Raw genomic sequence first — 18,981 nt, 5'->3', positions numbered from 1 at the left:
AAGAAGGATAAATGGGTATTTATTATTTCACAGATTTATACTGCCCAGTTCACAAAGTTTCAATGCAGATTACAACCAATATGCATAATAAAAACATATAATTCAAAATAAAAATATAACAAACATTAAATAAAAAGCCTTTAAAAACAAATGGGTTTTCAATGCCTTTCGAAATAACATGTGATCAGTCATAGCATGAAGATCATTGGTTATAGTGCTCCAAAGTTCAGGGCCTAAGACAGAAAAGACTTTAGATCAAGTTCCAGTCAGACTAATAGATGCAGTAGATGGAACTATTAATAGATGCCGCGAAGCAGAACGCAGCAGGCAAGCAGGTACCTAAGAAATTATGTTTTTTCTTTTATCAGAAAGAATCAGAGTAGACTTATGCACCAAGGTCAATAACTTACATTTCACCCTGTTTTATAGGAAGTCCATGCAATTTTACTAAATAAGAAGAGTTACTATCATCATACTTTAAATAAAAAAATGTGTCAACAGTAGCATTTTGAATTAGTTGCAATATATGATTTTTATCTACTGTCATCTTCTGGTTCTTTGTGATACAAACTTGATGAGGACAGAATGAGACCATGAGAGACAAACCATGCATGTGAAAGGGAGAGAAACAAAATATGATTTTTCTGTCTGCACTGCTTTTCTTCCTCTTTTCAACCTATTCAACCTGCTCATGCTCATTTATCAGCAATTATCACATTCAGCCACTTCATCCTCTGTTCCTTTAGTACAGTAATCACAGTCCACTGTTCCTCATCCCACCTCCATGTATAAATGCATCACTCTTGCAATATTCCCATGCCTTGCAGAAACGGACACTCAAACAGAAGTCTGTTCTGCTATAAACACAAAACCAATCTCCAGTCTCATTTTATAAAAGCACTGAATGGCCTCCTTGCTGGTGCATTTTAACTGTAATCTGCCCTTGCCATGCAATACCTCTATTTTCCTCCTTCCCATCACCTATAAATATCCAACCGCTTCCCTTTCTCAGCCTTATGATAACAGTCTCACCATCATTCACTAATTCAACGTTCAAGTAATAATCATGTCAAGAAGTACCAGTAAGAAATTCATCAAGAAAAATATTTGGACAACATGGTTCTGTATAACAGTCAAATGCCATAAAATGGTAGTAGAAATTTAAAAATATCTAACTGCAGTATATAAAAAGCAAAGATGATGTAAGGTCTAGGCCATGATGGAACAATATTTACATAACTCGGGTGTTAGCCAAAATTCTGTAAGAGCCAGGGAAAAAATGTACTTTTCCTTGTAATCTTTTTTCTCATGTTCTTTTTGGTTTTGGATTTTTTTTGGCCTTTTTTATTGCATTTGTTTTGGCTATTTATGCTGTTTTGTCTATATTTTGGATGTATTTTTCCTGTTTTGTCTTTTTTTTTGTTTGCTTCTTGCTTTTTGTGTTTTGTCGTTTTTGCAATTTTATTTTTTGCCTGAAGTCTTTTGTTTTTATCTATTTATCTGTGCATTCTTTTATTTTGGGAATGGTCAGATGCCAGTGTTCTGCTCAGTCAGGTCAGCCTGATTCTTCCTAGGGTTGCCTCCTTCCATACTCCTTTCTGTTCCTGACCACTTCGTCACTCTGCTCCTTGAAGATCCTTACTTATCCAGGAAACAGGTGGCTCTAAACATGGCTCATCAGCTTTTTCTTCTCGCCTGGAACTCTGCTGTCCTTCCATCTCCTCTCTTGGAATGTAGAGGGTCTAGCACTTCTCCCCTCAGCACTGATAAACCACCTCCATCCACCAGGGTTATTTGTATATCCTTTGGAAGCAATCAGGATGCATCAAGAGAAAAAGAGAACGGGGCATGATCAGTTTATTGTGCTCAAGCTAAAGCTTCCCCTTGGGTTTGTAACATTATGATGCTGTGAATTTTAGCTTGGGCTTTTTATACTTGGTTTACTGTGGTAATTTTATTGTTTTACTGGTATGGCCCGCCCCCCTTGGTCCGGACTATGAGTTACCTCTATGCTTGGGGAGGGGAGGACCACATGAGAAATGATATATACTAATATGATTTATCTTTGGGTTCATAGCCTGAGTAGGGGATGAGACAGGATCCCATCACCCCAATACCACAGTTCTGTGCCCTTCCCAAACAACCTTTCATCTGTGGCACCACAGACCAGATAAAATCACCACACCAGAGCAAAACAATAATTAACCCTTTTACTAGTATTACATAAGTAGCCAGTAAGTCCAACCAGAACATTAAATGGGAAAAGTACAGTAGTGAAGTATAATATGAACCTGCAGTTTTATTTTAAATCAAGCAATGTAAAAATAACACTGGGTATGGCCTGTTAGTCAGAGCAACCAACAGGCTAATATGGCTAGTAAAAAAAAAAATAAGGGACACTAATAGAGAAAGATTGGGAGAAAAGCAGTGAAGTACACGTCTGTCAAAAAATTTTTACCCCGAGTACTCAAAAAGGGGGGGGGGGGGGGGGGGGAAGATCCACCCCAATGTTCACCATGGTGGAGCTGGCTAGATGAGAGAGAGAGAGAGAGGCCTTTATAGTAGTCAACTATGTATATCACTATAGGAGAGGCCAGCTAATAACTCAGATCCAGCACAGCTCGGTTCACACCATAAGGCTCCAATACATCATAAGCTTGCTATACTGGTTTTACTCTGTATATTATTTGTTGTATTTTGTTTTAAATATACAGTGCTGGGTATGGCAAGTACCGCTATAGAAATGTTAAGTAATAGCAATAAAGTTGAAAAATAAATGTAAGTAAATACATAAATATTTTTAGCCAATGCATTTTCAGGTTTTCATAAACAATAATAGAATGAGCGCATTATTGTAGACAATTTTTACTGCATTAAATGTTAATGCATTTCTCATTAAATGGCATTTTCTTTTTTTGACCCAACAGTTTCCTCCTGCTCATTTGGACTTTCAGCTCAATTGGCACCAAGGGCTGAGCTGGTGCTAAAAACCTTCGCCTGCCACTACTAGGAGATTTTATTTTCCCCCTTTTTCATATCTCCTTCCAACTCACTTAGCCAAGTGCAGCAATGGATCTTAGCAAGGGTCTATACACCAGGGCTTCTGGAACTCTCCAATCATGGGCACTAAATCCGGCCACTAGGTGTCATCACTGTATCATGATTATGACTTCCCCCCTCCTCCAACACAGATACAAAGGCTGTGAATGGTGCCTATATAAAATCCCCAGCCCTGGATGACTCAAGGAATGGAGGACCTATGCTGGGAATCAAATCCTGTTCTCTCCGTATGGCAGCACAGTTTAGCACTGCCACAGAAGGGTCTATAAACTGGTGAGTAAGATTCAGCAGAACTTACATGAATACGTGTCCTGCTGAGTGTACCGGGATAATGTTATCCACATAACTTTAGGACATATTTGTCCAACCAGACTTAACTGGCTCACTGTATTGAGATAGCTCTGGACATGGGGACAAGGACTGAATCATATGTTTTTGTAAAGTGATGCGTATGGAGAGTAGTGCTAAAAAAGTGATATAGAGTAGTAATAGTAGCAACACTGAATATCACCAGGAACATCCCTTGTGCAGTCTTCCTTTTACCTAGGTATATTTTTTGTGGGAAACTAGTTGATTGGACAAAATGTAGCCAGGGAGCAGGGGTAAATATTCAAAACTTGGGTGTTGTCCGGCTACCTCCAAAAGTCAGCTAGACAAACTCTTTGAATATCGATCTCTGAGCCACTGGGCCAGCTAAAGTGACATTTTAATGTGCACATGAAATTTTGTCTGAGGACATGCTAAACATTTTTAGCATTAGTTAGTTAGGCCCTTTAGTCCTGCTATTTGTTTTTTGATCCTGTAACTGATTATTAATCCACAATAGGACATTGCCACCAATCCTATGATTTTAATTTCTTCATAAGTCTTTCACGATGGACTTTATCAAATGCCTTCTGAAAAGTTGAATACACTACAGCGACACTCTGACCCTTATTTACGTTTCTTCACAGCTTCAAAGTATTCTAAAAAGAAAAGTGAAGCAGGACTTCCTTTTGCTAGATCCATGATGGCTTTTCCCCATTAAGCCATGTTTATTTACATATATAATATTGACTAATAAATCTGCGGCCTTTTGATTTCAACAGATGTTTGGCTAATATTTTGGTTGTGTGGAATTTATTCAGTGTGAAGAGAGAGGGTGTGAGTAGTCCTATTGTTCTGGATGCCTATATTGTGAAATAGTTAGGGTTGTGATAGTGAATCAGACTATGTAACTCGCTTACTCAATTCAGAAAAGACATTAAGACCTTTTTATTTAATTTAGCCTATGGTTAAGTTTGCTTTTATCATCTACCTCTTGTGTTTATCAATTATTTTAATTTAATATTTTTTTATTTTATGTATCCTTGTAACATATTTTAACTTTTTTTCTTATTATTTTAATTGTATGTTGTTTTATTTCTTGTTTGTGTATGTTATTTTGTTCACTGCCTAGGCCTTTTAAGTGTTAGGCTGTTACTAGTGTTAGGCTGTTACTAGTGCCATAAAATTCTTGTACGGTGTAGAAATTATTTCTGACTCTGCAACTTCCCTATCAATCTCTCTAAATGAAACATTGGGAAATGCTGTCATCAACAACCACCATATCTCCAGCTGCTTTGAGAATACTGCAGGCCACCTCCAAGCATCCACCAAAAAAACCAGCAGCCTCCACAGTGGAATAACTGGACTCCAAGTAAAACTTGGGTGAATCCTGCCTGAAAGAGTCCAGAACTTTGTGAGGCTACTGGCCTAGGCACCCATTGTGGGTTCAAACTCATTGTCATTGTCCCAGTCTAAAGGTCATCATAGGCAGTTCAGCTTCCCGTGGACTTTGGATGAGAAATGATAGAATGTTCCCATACCTAGAGTCCTCTTCCAGTACATTTTGATTCTCACAATATCAAGAAGAAGAGAAGAGCAGAGTCAAAGAAAATTAGGTAAAAGAAAATTAATTTCTAGGGCATAAACTATGAGCAGCAGTGTTTGGCTAGTCCACAGCCATCTTGCTTTGCCAGCTATTCTTCTAAGTATCATCAGTTCAGGCAGAGCCAGTGACTCAGTAGCAGTGCTGTGCACATACGATGTAGAGGATATGGGTCTGATTTCTGGGACAGGACCCAGCTCCCTGGGCTGGCCAGGACTGGGGATTCTCCAGATGCACAGCCCTCTGGGGAAGAAAGTCTGAGCTATTGCTCAACATGGCACTTAGTGGCCAGACTTTGGATTCAAGATAACTGGATTTCAAAGGGAGCCATTGTTTGTGGCTCTAGCTGAGAACTGCCACTGTGATGGGTGGGTTGAGTTAGAAAAGGATATAAAATGAGAAAAAAAAAACCCAGCTGCAAATGAAGGGTCATGGCACTGTAGCCCAACAACGGCTGGCTCACATTGTATATATAGAAAGTGATCATTAGTTTCAAGACTGCCAAGTTTCCTACCCATCCTGCCTGATGTAGGACAAGGTTTATTGTTCTTAAATGTCTTCCTTCTCTGCAACTTTAACAATTAAGCCTATGGGAGTCTAGACATATAATGGTATACATGCTTCTTTCTTTTCATCTCTGCCATTCTCAGTAGTAGTTCTTTAAATCACAAGCTACAATTAATTAAAAACTGCTTTGTAGTGGAAGCCAATATAACTAAAGATGTACTTTTTCTATTGTAGTCAACACTACCATCATCCTGTAGAAATATAAACAGCAAAGCTATTTTCCAAAAAGCTATGATACAGTGATTACAGGAAAGAAAGCTAATGCCACACTTTTGGCTTTTATCAATAAACTGTAATTTGCTAACAACACTTAAGGTGGAGGAAAAAAACATGACTGTAATCCCATATTGAACATTTAATCAGTATTAAATGCTTGCTAAAGTGACCTTATGCTAGATGCAACAAGTTACAAATACTGTATGATCAAGCTGACCAGCTTATTCATACAAGATAAACAGAGCTTGGCGTTTATTATGGATAATTAGAACCAGTGGCAACCGGTCATGAAAAACAAGGCATACCTTGTCATTCAGTATTTATTTCATTTTTTTTTAACTTTTACTCTTTTCTTCACTTAGACAATATTATTTGCCTATATGCCTTTCATCAGGGTTACATTTCATGGGAACATAAAAATGATGGCAGAAGAGGACCAAATGTTCCATCCAGTCTGCCCAGCAAGCTTAAGATAATAACTGCGACTCTGTGCAGGTTACTTCCATGTTTCTCTTAAGGGTAGTACCTGTCATTCCATGCAGTTATCCCTAAGCCTTATGATACCCATAAAAATTTCAGCTAGCAACATTTTTCACTGGGTGATGCGTTTTCTTGAAAATTCAGACAGTGTTGCTTGATGTGCTTCGCTTATGCACTTGGCCGTAGAAGTAGTCCTGTGCTTTCTTCCTTATGTCTGCGTATCAGTACTTCAGACCGTAAAAGACGGGCCCTCTTGGTTGCTGTCTGTATCCAGTTCTCCATTCCCCCTGCCAAAGTGGGGAGTAATGTTGCAATTGCATTAAAAGCATCAAAGCATATTGGTTAAGAGTAGTAATCTCCATGCTTTCTGTTAAGGTTGGCAACCGACACACCAGCACCTTATCCCTCTGCAAAAGTTTCTCATTTCTGTCCTCTAGCCTTTAGAGATCCACAGTATTTAACTCATGCGCTTTTGAATTCTTTCATTGTTTTCGACTTCACTACCTCCTCTGGAAGGGCATTCCAGGCATCCACCACCCTCTCCATGAAGAAATATTTCCTGACATTGGTTGTGAGTTGTCCCCCTTGGAGTTTTATTTCATTCTATTGTTTTCTTTCTAATGGAAAAGATTCAAAGTTCATGCGCCATTAAAACTTTTCAGGTACCTGAAGGTTTGTGTCATATCTTTTACTTGCACCTCCTCTCCTACATATTCAGATCCTTCAGCCTTTTCTCATTGGTCTTCCGATACAGACCCCACACCATTTTGGGCACCCTTCTCTGGACTGTCTCCATACTGTCTCTATCCTTTTTGAGATACAGACTCCAGAAGTGAACACAGTACTCCAGGTGAGGCCTCACCAAGGACCTGCACAAGGGCCTAATCACCTCCTTTTCTTACTGGTTATTCTTCTTTCTATGCAGCCCAGCATTCATCTGGCTTTAGCTATCACCTTGTGATATTGCTTTGCCATCTTCAGATCACCAAACTCTATTACCCCAAGATCCCTTGTTTGGTCTGTGCACATCAATCTTTCACCCCACCCCTCCCCCATCATGTACAGTTCCTTTGGATTAACACAACCCAGATGCATGACTCTGCACTTCTTGGCATTTAATCCCAGCTGCCAAATCTTTGTCCATGCTTTCTTAAATCACTTTTCATTCTCTCTCTCCTTCATATATGTTCCACTCTGTTGCAGATCTTAGTATCATCCGCAAACAAACTTTTCCTTCTATCCCTTCCGCAATATCACTCAGAAAGATATTAAACAGAACCAGTCTCAACACTGATCCCTCTGGCACTCCACTTTACACCAATCTCTCTTGAGAATAGATTCCATTTAACTTTACATGCTGTCTATATCAGTCTTCCAATTTGTAATCCATTCCACCACCTTGGTGTTCACTCCCAATCTTATTTTATTCACAAGCCTCCAATGCGGGACTGTATCAAAAGCTTTGCTGAAGTCCAAGTAGATCACATTGAGCACTCTTCTTTGATCCAATTCTCTAGTTATCCAATCAAAATAATGTAGCAGATTTGTCTGATAGGACCTTCCCCTGGTGAATCCATGCTTTCTTGGATCCATCAACCCACTGGATTGTAGATAGTTCACTACCCTTTCCTTCAGTAGAGTCTCCATTAATTTTCCCACCACCAAGGTGAGGCTAACTGGCCTATAGTATCCAGCCTCCTTTCTGCTACCACTCTTGTAAAGTGAAATACCACCACTCTTCTCCAATCACGTGGCCCCACTCCCATTTCGAAAGATCTATTTGAACAGGTCCTTCAGCGGACCTGCCAGCACATCTCTAAGCTCTCTCAGTATCTTGGGATGTACCTCATCCAGCTCCAAGGCCTTGTCTACTTTCAGTTTGCCTAACTCTTCCCATACATTCTCTTGTGTAAATGGAGTTTTGTCTAGTTCAACCCCCATCTACAGTCTTGTTAACCAGCAACAGTCCTTCTCCAGGGTCTTCTTTAGTGAATACTGAACTGAATTATGTAATATTTCTGCCATTTCTTTGTTACTCTCCACACATTGCTCCTTGTCACCTTTCACTTTCACTATACCATTTCTGTCTTCCCTTCCTTCTCTGATTTATATGAAAAATATTTTGTCTTCTTGTTTTACCTCTTTGGCCATCCTTTCTTCTGTTTGACCTTTTGCTTTTCTTATTTATTTCTTTGTCTCCCTCAGTTTTAACAGATATTCTTCCCTGTGTTCCTTTTTTTTTTTTTTGGGACCCTTTGTACGTCTTCAAGGCTGTTCTTTTTGCCTTTATTTTTTGAGCCACCTCCTTAGAGAACCAGGTTGGTTTGTTTTTCCTCTTTTTCTTGTTTTAGAATTGTTGCCTTTGTAATAGCTCCTTTTAACTTGGCCCACTGTTGTTTCACCTCAAGCATTTTCTCCCAGTCTTCCAGTTCTTCCTTCAGGTATGTCCCCACTTTGACAAAGTCTGCATTTTTTGAAATTCAAAACTCAGGTCTTTGTGTGACTTCTCTGTATCCTGTTCACAAAACTGAACCATACCATGTGATGATCACTGGGGCTCACATAAGTCCCTACCCGAACATTAGAGAGATTATCACCATTAGTTAGCACTAGATTGAGTATCACACCCTTTCTTATGGGTTCCATTACCATTTGTTTGAGCAGAGTCCCTTGAAAGGCATCCATTATCTCTCTACTTCTTGTAGATTCTGCAGAAGGGATACTCCAATCCATATCTGGCAGATTAAAATCTACAACAAGCAACACTTTGTCCTTCTTTCCCACCTTTTAGATGTCTTCAATGAGTTCTTTGACCACTTCTGTTTGAGTCTGTGGCCTGTAGATCACATCAGTAAAATGGAAGCACCATCTTCTTTTTTTTTTAGGATGGTCCATAATGCTTTTTCTCTACCTCACGTCCCTTGCAATTCAAGTGCTTGCATATTGTTTTTGACATAAAGAGCTACTCCTGTCCATAGAGCTGGACACATCCTTGACCTAATTTTCACCAATTGAAATAACTATATAAATCAACTCTTCCCATAAAATATTGTCCTGGTCTGATCACCAGCTAATAAAAGCTGAAATAACTCTCCTCACCAAACAACAAATCCACATAACAATCAATCCTTCACCTACAGAAAAAAGATAGAAACCGAAACACTCAAAGACACTATTAAAAATAAAATAACTGAATTTGACAACCATAATGCTTCCTCATCTTTTCACTCCTGGGATAAAATCATCAATGAAACAGCAGATACCCTATGCCCAATCCAGACTAAAATGTTCCAAAATGAAGGAAATTCAACCAATCAAAAAAAAACCTTGGTATACCGAAGAACTAAAACACACCAAACAGACCCTGAGAAAATCTGAAAAGCAATGGAGGAAATGCCAATCTATGGAAAATCTAGAAAAATACAAATCTCTATTAACAAAATACTGCAGACAAATCAATAAAGCAAAAAAGGAATACTATGCAAAACAGATTTATGATTTAATATTTAATTCAAAACCACTCTTTGAAACATTGAAAAACATAACCAAAGAACCATCCTCCTCCATCTCAAATAACTACAACTTTACAAAAAACTCATGCAATGAATATGCTAATTCATTATTAAACAAAATCAATACACTTAAATCACAATTCTCCTAATGCTTACTAACAAAAGAGCCTAAAGAAAGACTGATCAAGTGAAATGGATCTCATTTGTCCCAGTATCTAAACTCAAAGTAAACCAAATCATCTCTAAAATGAAATCTGTTTCCCGCCTAGTAGATCCTATCCCTGCAAGCACACTGAAAATTGTGAATAGCATAATAACCCCAATATTCACAACAATAATAAACCACTCGCTAGCAGAAGGATTGGACCCCCAACAGAGCAAAACAACTGTGATTAAACCAATCTTTTTTTTTTTTTATCAGTTTTTCAAGTTACTTAATCAAGAACCTTATATCGTTTAACATAAATTTTTCTTGTTTACTTACATTTATAATAAGTTTTAAATTCTTAACCATAATTTTCAAAGTCCTCAAATAGAAGGGGTTTACCTTTAATCACTTGAAGATTATCTAGAACCAAACACATTTTTAGAGGAAATTCAACACAATCCTAACTAGGGAGTTTACTTTAAAATTTGAGAACCATCCGTAAATCTCTATGGGGTTGCTAAAACCAAGCTTTCATCCTTAGTTCTGTCTGTTATAAATTTTGTCAATTTTGAAGGTTGAAAAAAACAATACCTGACATTTTGATAAAATACACAACATTTACATGGAAACCTTAATTTAAACAAGGTTCCCATCTGTAAAAGTGTTGGTCTCATTAACAAGAATTGCCTTCTTCTTGTTTGTGTTTCTTTAGTAACGTCTGGAAAAATCCTCACATTCAATTGGTAGAATTTCTCTTTAATGTTTCTAAAATATAGCCTTAAGACCCAATCTCTAGCTATACTTAAGAAAAAAATAATCATAGTGGCCGGTTGGGCCACCCCTAGATTAGATGATTCTAAAATTTCTGATACAAAGGATAAATTTTGTGAAAATCTTGATCCTTTTCCATCTCTTTCTTCTATGAAGGAAGATAGTAAATTTGATTCAGTGGTAGCAAAGCTTGCTGAGGAATTTTTAAAAATTCCAATGCAAATCTGTTCCACATTTCTTTCGCGGACATAGCTGGCAACTTAGGAAAGTTTACCAGTCTTAAATTTTTATTGCGGATCCGTTTTCAAGATTTTCCATTTTTTCTTATAACATACTGATTTTCTTTTATTAACATTGCATTCTGTTCAACCAATTTCTTTATGTCTACCTTAGTTGACTCTATAACCTGGTCTCTTTTAATATCATCAAGTATTACCTTGTTTACTTTAGTATCAACATTTTCTATTCTTTTTGCCAAAGGCTTTAATGATGAAGTAAAATTTTTATTTATCACTACCAAAGTTTCCCAAATTGTTTCTAGGGGGAAAACAGGCGGTCTAACTATAGGCACAATATCAACTTCACAAGTTAATAAATCAGAGGAAATATTGGATTCTACTTGGTGTAGTATCTGCCCCTCCATTACAGTCCCATCTGAGTCTCCAACAGAAGTGGCCCCCTCCGCGACAGGTATCATTGATGTTCCAGGGTTTCCTTCTACAATCCTCAATGGGGACGGGGTTTCCATATTTGATATTGTTCTTATAGTCGTGGGGTTCCCAGGTGGTGTTCTCAAAACCGTGGAGAGTGAGGTTACCGAGTCATGAATGAAATCCATACCTTCCCTGGTTCCCTTTAAGCGACAGCTCACCCGGAAATATAGCTCCCCACCTGATATGGGCATCCATTGGGCCCAATACAGGAGCTGCTATTGTTCCCTCCATTATGGGCCTCTCTCAAGCCTGGTGCTTCTGGGACGAGTGAGGCATAACTTAAGTATGAAACTTTCAAAAATAGCAAATGACAGAAAGAATGAAAGGTCTACTTAGCTTGGTTAGGATTAAGTTAAGTACGGGATGTCCCCTTCTATTAAACCAATCTTAAAAAATAAATCTGGAAGAACGGATGAACGGGAGAATTACCGACCAATCTCCAACCTACCTTTCATCTCGAAAGTTCTAGAAAAAGCAGTCACAACTAGAGAACCACCTAGAAGTTAACTATATAATATACCCAAACCAATTTGGATTCAGAAAAAACTGCTCAACAGAAACCCTACTCATTTCCTTAGCTGACCCTATACTACAAAGCTTTAACAGCAATGAATCATATATCCTGGTGCTAATTGATTAGACAGCTGCATTCGACAAAGTTGACCATAAGCTCCTATGCCACCAGCTAAGAAAAACTGGAATAGATGGAAATGTTAACAAATGGTTTTCATCCTTCCTAAAAGACAGGGCATTCCAAGTAAAACTGGGTAATCAAATTTCAGACACATTCTCTATTAATACAGGCGTCCCCCAAGGTTGAGCATATTCGGCCATGCTATTCAACATATATCTGCTGCCTATATGCGCATTACTAGCAAATCTAGGACTCAATGTCTTCCTATATGTAGATGACATATAACTGCTCAACTGAAACTAACTCTAAACCCTCAAAAAACTGAAATAGTTTGGTTAAGGAAAGACAACTCACTAGTCAAACCACCAACCCTAGACCTAGGAATCACTAATATTACTCCCTCAGATCAAGTACGTGTCTTGGGAATAGAGATTGATGAAAACTTCACTATGAAAAAGCACATAAGCATATAATAGGGTACTCCAAGCTAAGAATATTACATTGACTGAAACCCTTGTTAACAACTCAAGACTTCCATACTGTCTTATAACACTTGAATTTTCAAACTTAGACTACTGCAACTCTCTTCTACTAGGCCTACCATCGAGTCTTCTAAAACCACTACAAAATGCATCTGCAAAACTCTTACTAGGAACAAGGACATTTGAACACATCACCCCCTTGCTGATTGTGCTGCACTGGCTTCCTATACAATCCAGAATTCACTATAAAGTTTGAGCTCTAATATTCTATATCATCAACAACATTAGCCCAGGTTTATTAGGTGTGACAATTCAAAACTACACACCTCAGAGAGACCTAAGATCACAAAACAAAGGACTGCTTATGGTACCTTCAAATAGGAAAACACACCTAACGCAAATAAGGGACCAAATGTTTTCCATAGCAGGTCTCAAGTTGTGGAACTCCCTTCCAAACAAAATACATCAAATAACAGATAAAAAGAATTTCATGCGTGAAATGAAAACATGGCTATTCAGTAAAACACATGATTTAACGTAAAAGACAATTTATTTATTTATTTATTGGTTTTTATATACCGCCGCTCATCAGAGATATCACGTCGGTGTACATAGAACAAAATCCGCGATTGCGTTTTACATAAAACAGTAAGAAAACAACTGAGAAAACTTTACATTAAAACGGTTAAATAATCTGATAACAACTAATTCAGCACCAGTGATAATGTTAACGGAGCGAGCAATAAGCAATGAATGATGTGACGTAAATTGATGTTAATAGAGCGAGCAATAAGCAATGAATGATGTGACGTAAATTGATGTTAATTGAGTGAGCAATAATAGTGATTGATGTGATGTTCATTGCTAGTAGGATTAGAACCTGTATTCCCATTAGGTCAACCATGAAAATGCACGAATATGAACTAGAATAGAACATGCAAGAATATGAACTACAAAATACAGTAGCTAGTGTAATTTCCTAAAATACTTATGATTACGTAAGAGAACATGTATACAATGCGGTGTCGAACTAATAGGTGAATGCTAACACACAGTATGTGATTGTTGACCATAAATATGTAAACCGTAAAACACCTAAATAAATAATCAAACCAAAAATTACTTCCCAGGCAGAAACTCACTGACTCTTAGAATAAAAGCAAAACATAAATACAACTAGAATACAATCTGAGAACAAAAAGGGATTAATGAAAAGAACAAACTAGTCAGCAATGATGCAATATAACATGTATAAGGGCAGTACCATGGGAGCTGTTTTTCAGTCAGATCAAACAGTAGTAGAAAGTAAAGCAACAGTTTTTATATCCTTAGCACAACATGGAAAACAGTGAAATTAGGCTTTGAAAAAAGGAAATCTGTGTACTGTACAGTGACTGGGTTCTTCAACTCCAGGCCTGATTTTCATGCATATATTTGGTCGAAGGCTCAAACTAACTTGCATCTTTGGCCTGTTGGAGCGCATGAGAACTAGAGTTGGTTCCCAGCAGACAGACCACCATTCTCAAACAGCATGACAAGCCACTTTGCAGACAAAAAGCACTATGGGTGCAGTGAATATAAGTCATCCTTACTATGGTATTACTGAACACCTTTATTGTGCTATGACAGGGAAAGTGGAATAGCCCAATTGTCAAGATTCTTGGCTCGGTTGTGGAAGCCGCTGCACTCACCCCTGACGCCACTCTGACCGTGCAGGCCCCAGCCCTGCCAGTGGCTCCAACACCAATCGCTGATGCCATGTTCCTGCTCCTCCCTGTGGTCCCCTCATGTGCACCACATCATGCGCAGTGTCTCTTAAAGGGCCCGTGGCAGGAAATGCCACACGGTGCCTGGGACAACATCAGCAGTTATGCCCTATATAAGGGCTCCCTGGACTTCCCTGCCTCACCTAATCAATGTCTCCTGGCTTGTAGTGCAGGATGCCAGCGTTCCTGATTCCTGTGTCTCAGTGCCTTGTCTTCCAGCCTTAACTCGTCCTGCCTTGCCTTCTGTTTGTCTATGTCTCCCTTGGTCTGAATCTCCGGATCTTGGCCTCTTGCTTGAACCTGACCACAATTGTCTACCGCCATGACCTGACCTCTTGTCTGGACCTGACCACTTTTGTTAGCTTGCCTGTTCCTGACTCTATTAATCTGCTACCTGCCTTGACCCCGGTGTACTTTTGGACTTTACTTCCTTCACTGCCCTAGAGACTCGCCTAAGTCTTGCTGGCCACCAGAAGCCAAGGGCTCAACTTGCGGGGAGGTGCTGGTAAAAGTGAAACTCCAGACTGTCCCATTACAGGGCATGTTCGCCAGCTTCTGGCATAGGTATGACCTTGAGGCTACATCAACTGCACCGCAGCATAAAGGGCTCACACTCTTGCTACCCTTCAGACCAAAGTTCTCGCCTGCTGTTCTGAAAATAATATACCAATGGGTAAAAACTTGTGAGCATCATACAGATGGATTCTTTTGCTTTCACCCTAAAAGACAAGTACTGTGGAACTGAGAGACTAAGCCCACTACTCTCTCAAGATATTAGAGGACCTGATTACCTTAAATCTGAGGATCAGGGATTTGCCCCTAATTAAACTGCATGTAGAGTTTTGTATCCGTGCCCTGCTCAGCTTAGGAGGCACTAATAGACTGTATGGAATAGGAGGATGAGCTGTACATAATTTAACTTCTCTAAATATTAGATGCACTGATCTACCTCAACAAATGCAAGTGGTTGAGAAACCCAATCTGGTATGTGAAGTGAATTGTTCAGTCTACAGTGAGTTCCTTCTGATGGAGGTTCAAGTCACAATTTTTATCACACAATAACAGGGAATCATTCCTTAAACTGCCACCTTCCCGAGTAATGGTAAAGGGGGTGGCTAAACTAGCAAATATGCCATTGAATTCTCAATAGGTTTTACACATGTAAGTGCACTTTACGGGCATAAATGGGCTTTTGAAAATTGCTATGATAGTATCTTACATTTAGACATGTAAATCCTTTGAAAATTACCTCCTAACAGGTCAATTTTAAAAGTATTGCTCGCCTACATATGCCCCTTTTTCAAAGCCTCGGGACATGCGCGCGTCGCCGAGCCTATGCAAAATAGGCTCGGCGCGCACAGGAGCAGGTTTTCGGGGTTACACGCGTAACCCTATGAAAATCTACCCCACAGCGCGCATACCTCAATATCTGCATAACTTTACTACTGCTCCTGATGAGGAGGATGTCTGTAGATCTCAAGTTTTAGGGCTTACAGGACAGGGTGAAGGGTCCAGGTCAACTGGACAGCCTGCAAGATGAAGAACCAGAGGGGTCTGAAAGACCTCACTATTAACTGGACAAACTGGTGGACTAATTGGAAAACTGGAAATATGCCTCATGCAAGCATGTTTTAAAATTCGCTGACATATGCACGTAAAAGTAGACACAGTCCCACATGTGGGCAAACTTAATGCGCGGTAGTGTATTTTAAATCAAATGCATGCAAACGCTGAGTGATTTAAAATTCTAGTGTATCCTCGCCTGCACGCCGATACATGTGTGTATGGATGCATGCGTGCTCGTTTTAAAATAAACCCTTAAATGTTTTTGTACAACTCTGCACACATAGGAGTTTTGCTAAAGAAGTGATATGTAGTAGTAGTACTTTCAGAGTGCCTACTACTGCATTACTAATCTACAATAGAGTGGAGGAGCCTTAAATACTGTACTTTTAATGTTAACTGCATCCTTCTATTGAGATTCTTACCGATGTTTATAAACTTAACATCTAGCACAGTCAACAAAAGGGAAAAATTGTCCTAAAATCTTATTTATAAAATACATAGTCTCATTTATCCATTCTTTGGAAAATTCCTAACTCAGGAGAATATATATAAAGAACTTTTCCTACTGGTCTTTTGTATTTGTTTCACAATTTATTTGTAAATGTTTAAAGGGGTAATACCATCTACAGACTTTTACATGTTGTACTTTCTACTTTTGTAGACGTTTTGGATGATAGGTTTTATTATTTTTTTGCTAGGTATTTTATTTAAAACGTTTTGCTGTTTCTAAATTCCGGGATCCACATATTCTCAGCCATCGTGCCTTCCTTTCTCTGTTGGAGCAAGTGTCCCAAGATGCACATCTCTTAGTGACATCAGAATGTGACCTGTGAGGAGCAGCTTGTAATGGTGGTGATGAGAGAGTATAACTCTACATGCTTGTAATGGTGGTGATGAGAGAGTATAAGGTTTCTGCTAGTGTGTTCAGAAAGATGATGTATAGAGAAAGAAATGACACGTTTTAGCAGCGTTTTAGCTATGTGTAGCATGAGAGCTGCAGTATTCCTCAGGCAGCATTGTAGCAATTTTCAAAAGCCTACTCAAAATGGATAAAGTGTGTTTTCATGTGTAAAATCCAGTTTTAATCATGTAAATCCTTTTGAAAATCAGGCCCATAGGAGACAGCCCTTGCCTGGTAAAGAGTACAATATAATCAGAACCAACATACAGGGCAAAAGAGACTTTGGGAATTTCTTTTAAGAAAATGGATAAAAATTAATAAGGCTATAAGGGGTATAATCAGGGGTTAAGATTTAAAAGCAGCCTCATAAAAAGTAGATCATAGACTGGATTTAAATAAGGCAAGACTCAGGATACAGTGCAGCCAGGTGGAACATAGTAAGATAATAATGACAGCAGATAAAGACCAAATTGTCCATCCAGTCTGTTCAGTGACTAGTTATGTGTACATTTTTTTTTTTATGTGAGCAAAATTTTTTTAACCAACAACTTTTGAGCGCCAGTATTAGCATTGCATGCCTGTATATAGCACAAAGTAAAATTTATGTGAGCGACCATATAAAACCTGTAAGCGACGCTCCAAAATGTATGAACAATCACTCACATATTCAGCTTAGAGGGAACAGTGGTAGTAACTGCTTGCTCATGGTAGTAACTGCATAAAGTTGGGAAAGAACTCTTCAACATATACCTCCTACCCATCTGCCAACTACTAAAAGATTATGGAATCTCACATTTCCTCTACGCTGATGACATTCAGCTTCTAATTCCCATACAAAACTCTATTGAAGACGCATACAAAAAACATCAGATCTACTTATCTCAATCAAGCACTTACTAAACTCCCTGAAACTCATAATCAACTTCTACAAAACTGAAATCATACTCATGGATAAAAAACCCAATCCAACTCCGCCACCCTTGGCAATCCTAGATAAACAAATGACAACGATAATCCCTACCACCCATACCAGGAACCTTGGAGTTACCATCGATGCTGAACTCTCTTTCAAACACCACATAGTAAATAAAACGAAAGAAGGATACCACAAGCTACTAACTCTAAGACACATAAAGCCATTTCTCAACCCTTCTGACTTCAGAACCATCCTGCAATTGCTTATTTTCTCCACCTTCGATTACTGCAACTCTTTACTTATTGGAATCCCTTCATCATCCCTCAAACCACTCCAAATTCTGCAGAACTCAGCTGCCAGAATCCTTACCGGAAAAAAAAGAAACGAACAAATTACACCCATTTTGACCTCTCTTCACTGGCTACCTATTTCTGCACGAATTACCTACAAATCTATGACCATCATCCATAAAATCTTAAATGATGATCTTCATGGACTAAAAGGTTTAAACATAACCCCCCAAAACCCACAAAGAAATCTACACTCCAACAACACAGGATTCTTAAACATCCCCACCTTAAGAGACGCTCATCTTTCAACTACACGAGAAAGAGCTTTTTCCATTGCTTCTCCCAAAATTTGGAACACCCTACCCAAAGAACTGAGGACTCAGCACATCCAAATAACATTTAAAAAAGACCTAAAAACATTTCTATTCCGCAAACTCTATTCTAACTATCTGACACCTAATCATCCCAGCACTCAACAGAACTCGCAAGCATAATCCTCCTTCTTCATGCTCTACTGATGTACCCTCCTTTCTACCCCTCCCTGCTCACTCACTTGATCTGTTAAGTTCTTTGAAAATGTTCTCCGCACTATTCTGTTATTCAACTACTAAGAAAAAAACATGTTTATTGTTCACAAAACCCTACTGTTCCCAACTACTATGTTAACTCCATTTGATTGTATGATAATTGTATATTTTGGATGATAATTGCATATTTTGTAAACCGCTATGATGGCTCTACTGAATAACGGTATATAAAACCCTACAAAAATAAATAAATAAATAAATTAGCGGTAAAGGAGAGGGGCATAGATAGGAGCAACTTGCCTGATGAATGGAATTCATGAGGAGGGGTGCAGAGTGCAATGAGAGGTAGTAAGGAGCTGCAGAGTGAAAGCTAGGTAAAAGAAGCTTGAACTGTATGTGGGAACGGATAGGGAGCCAATGTAGTGACTTCAGAAGTGGGGTTATATGAATATAGTGTCTTTGGTGAAAGATATGTTGTGCAGCTGAATTTTGTAATGGAGAGAGATGGTTAACTGAGAGGCCT

General features: G+C 38.7%; 1 protein-coding gene across 3 annotated transcripts in view; it reads right to left on the bottom strand.

Annotated features, from left to right (window-relative positions):
• The window catches only part of PDE4D (phosphodiesterase 4D), a 1,438,018-nt gene that overhangs the window by 1,043,638 nt on the left and 375,399 nt on the right, over positions 1-18,981 (bottom strand). The window lies entirely within an intron of this gene.

This window comes from Rhinatrema bivittatum, chromosome 1, assembly GCF_901001135.1.
Source record: "Rhinatrema bivittatum chromosome 1, aRhiBiv1.1, whole genome shotgun sequence".
NCBI lineage: Eukaryota > Metazoa > Chordata > Amphibia > Gymnophiona > Rhinatrematidae > Rhinatrema > Rhinatrema bivittatum.
Note: the sequence above shows the minus strand (reverse complement) of the source record. Positions and strands in the feature narration are given on the sequence as shown.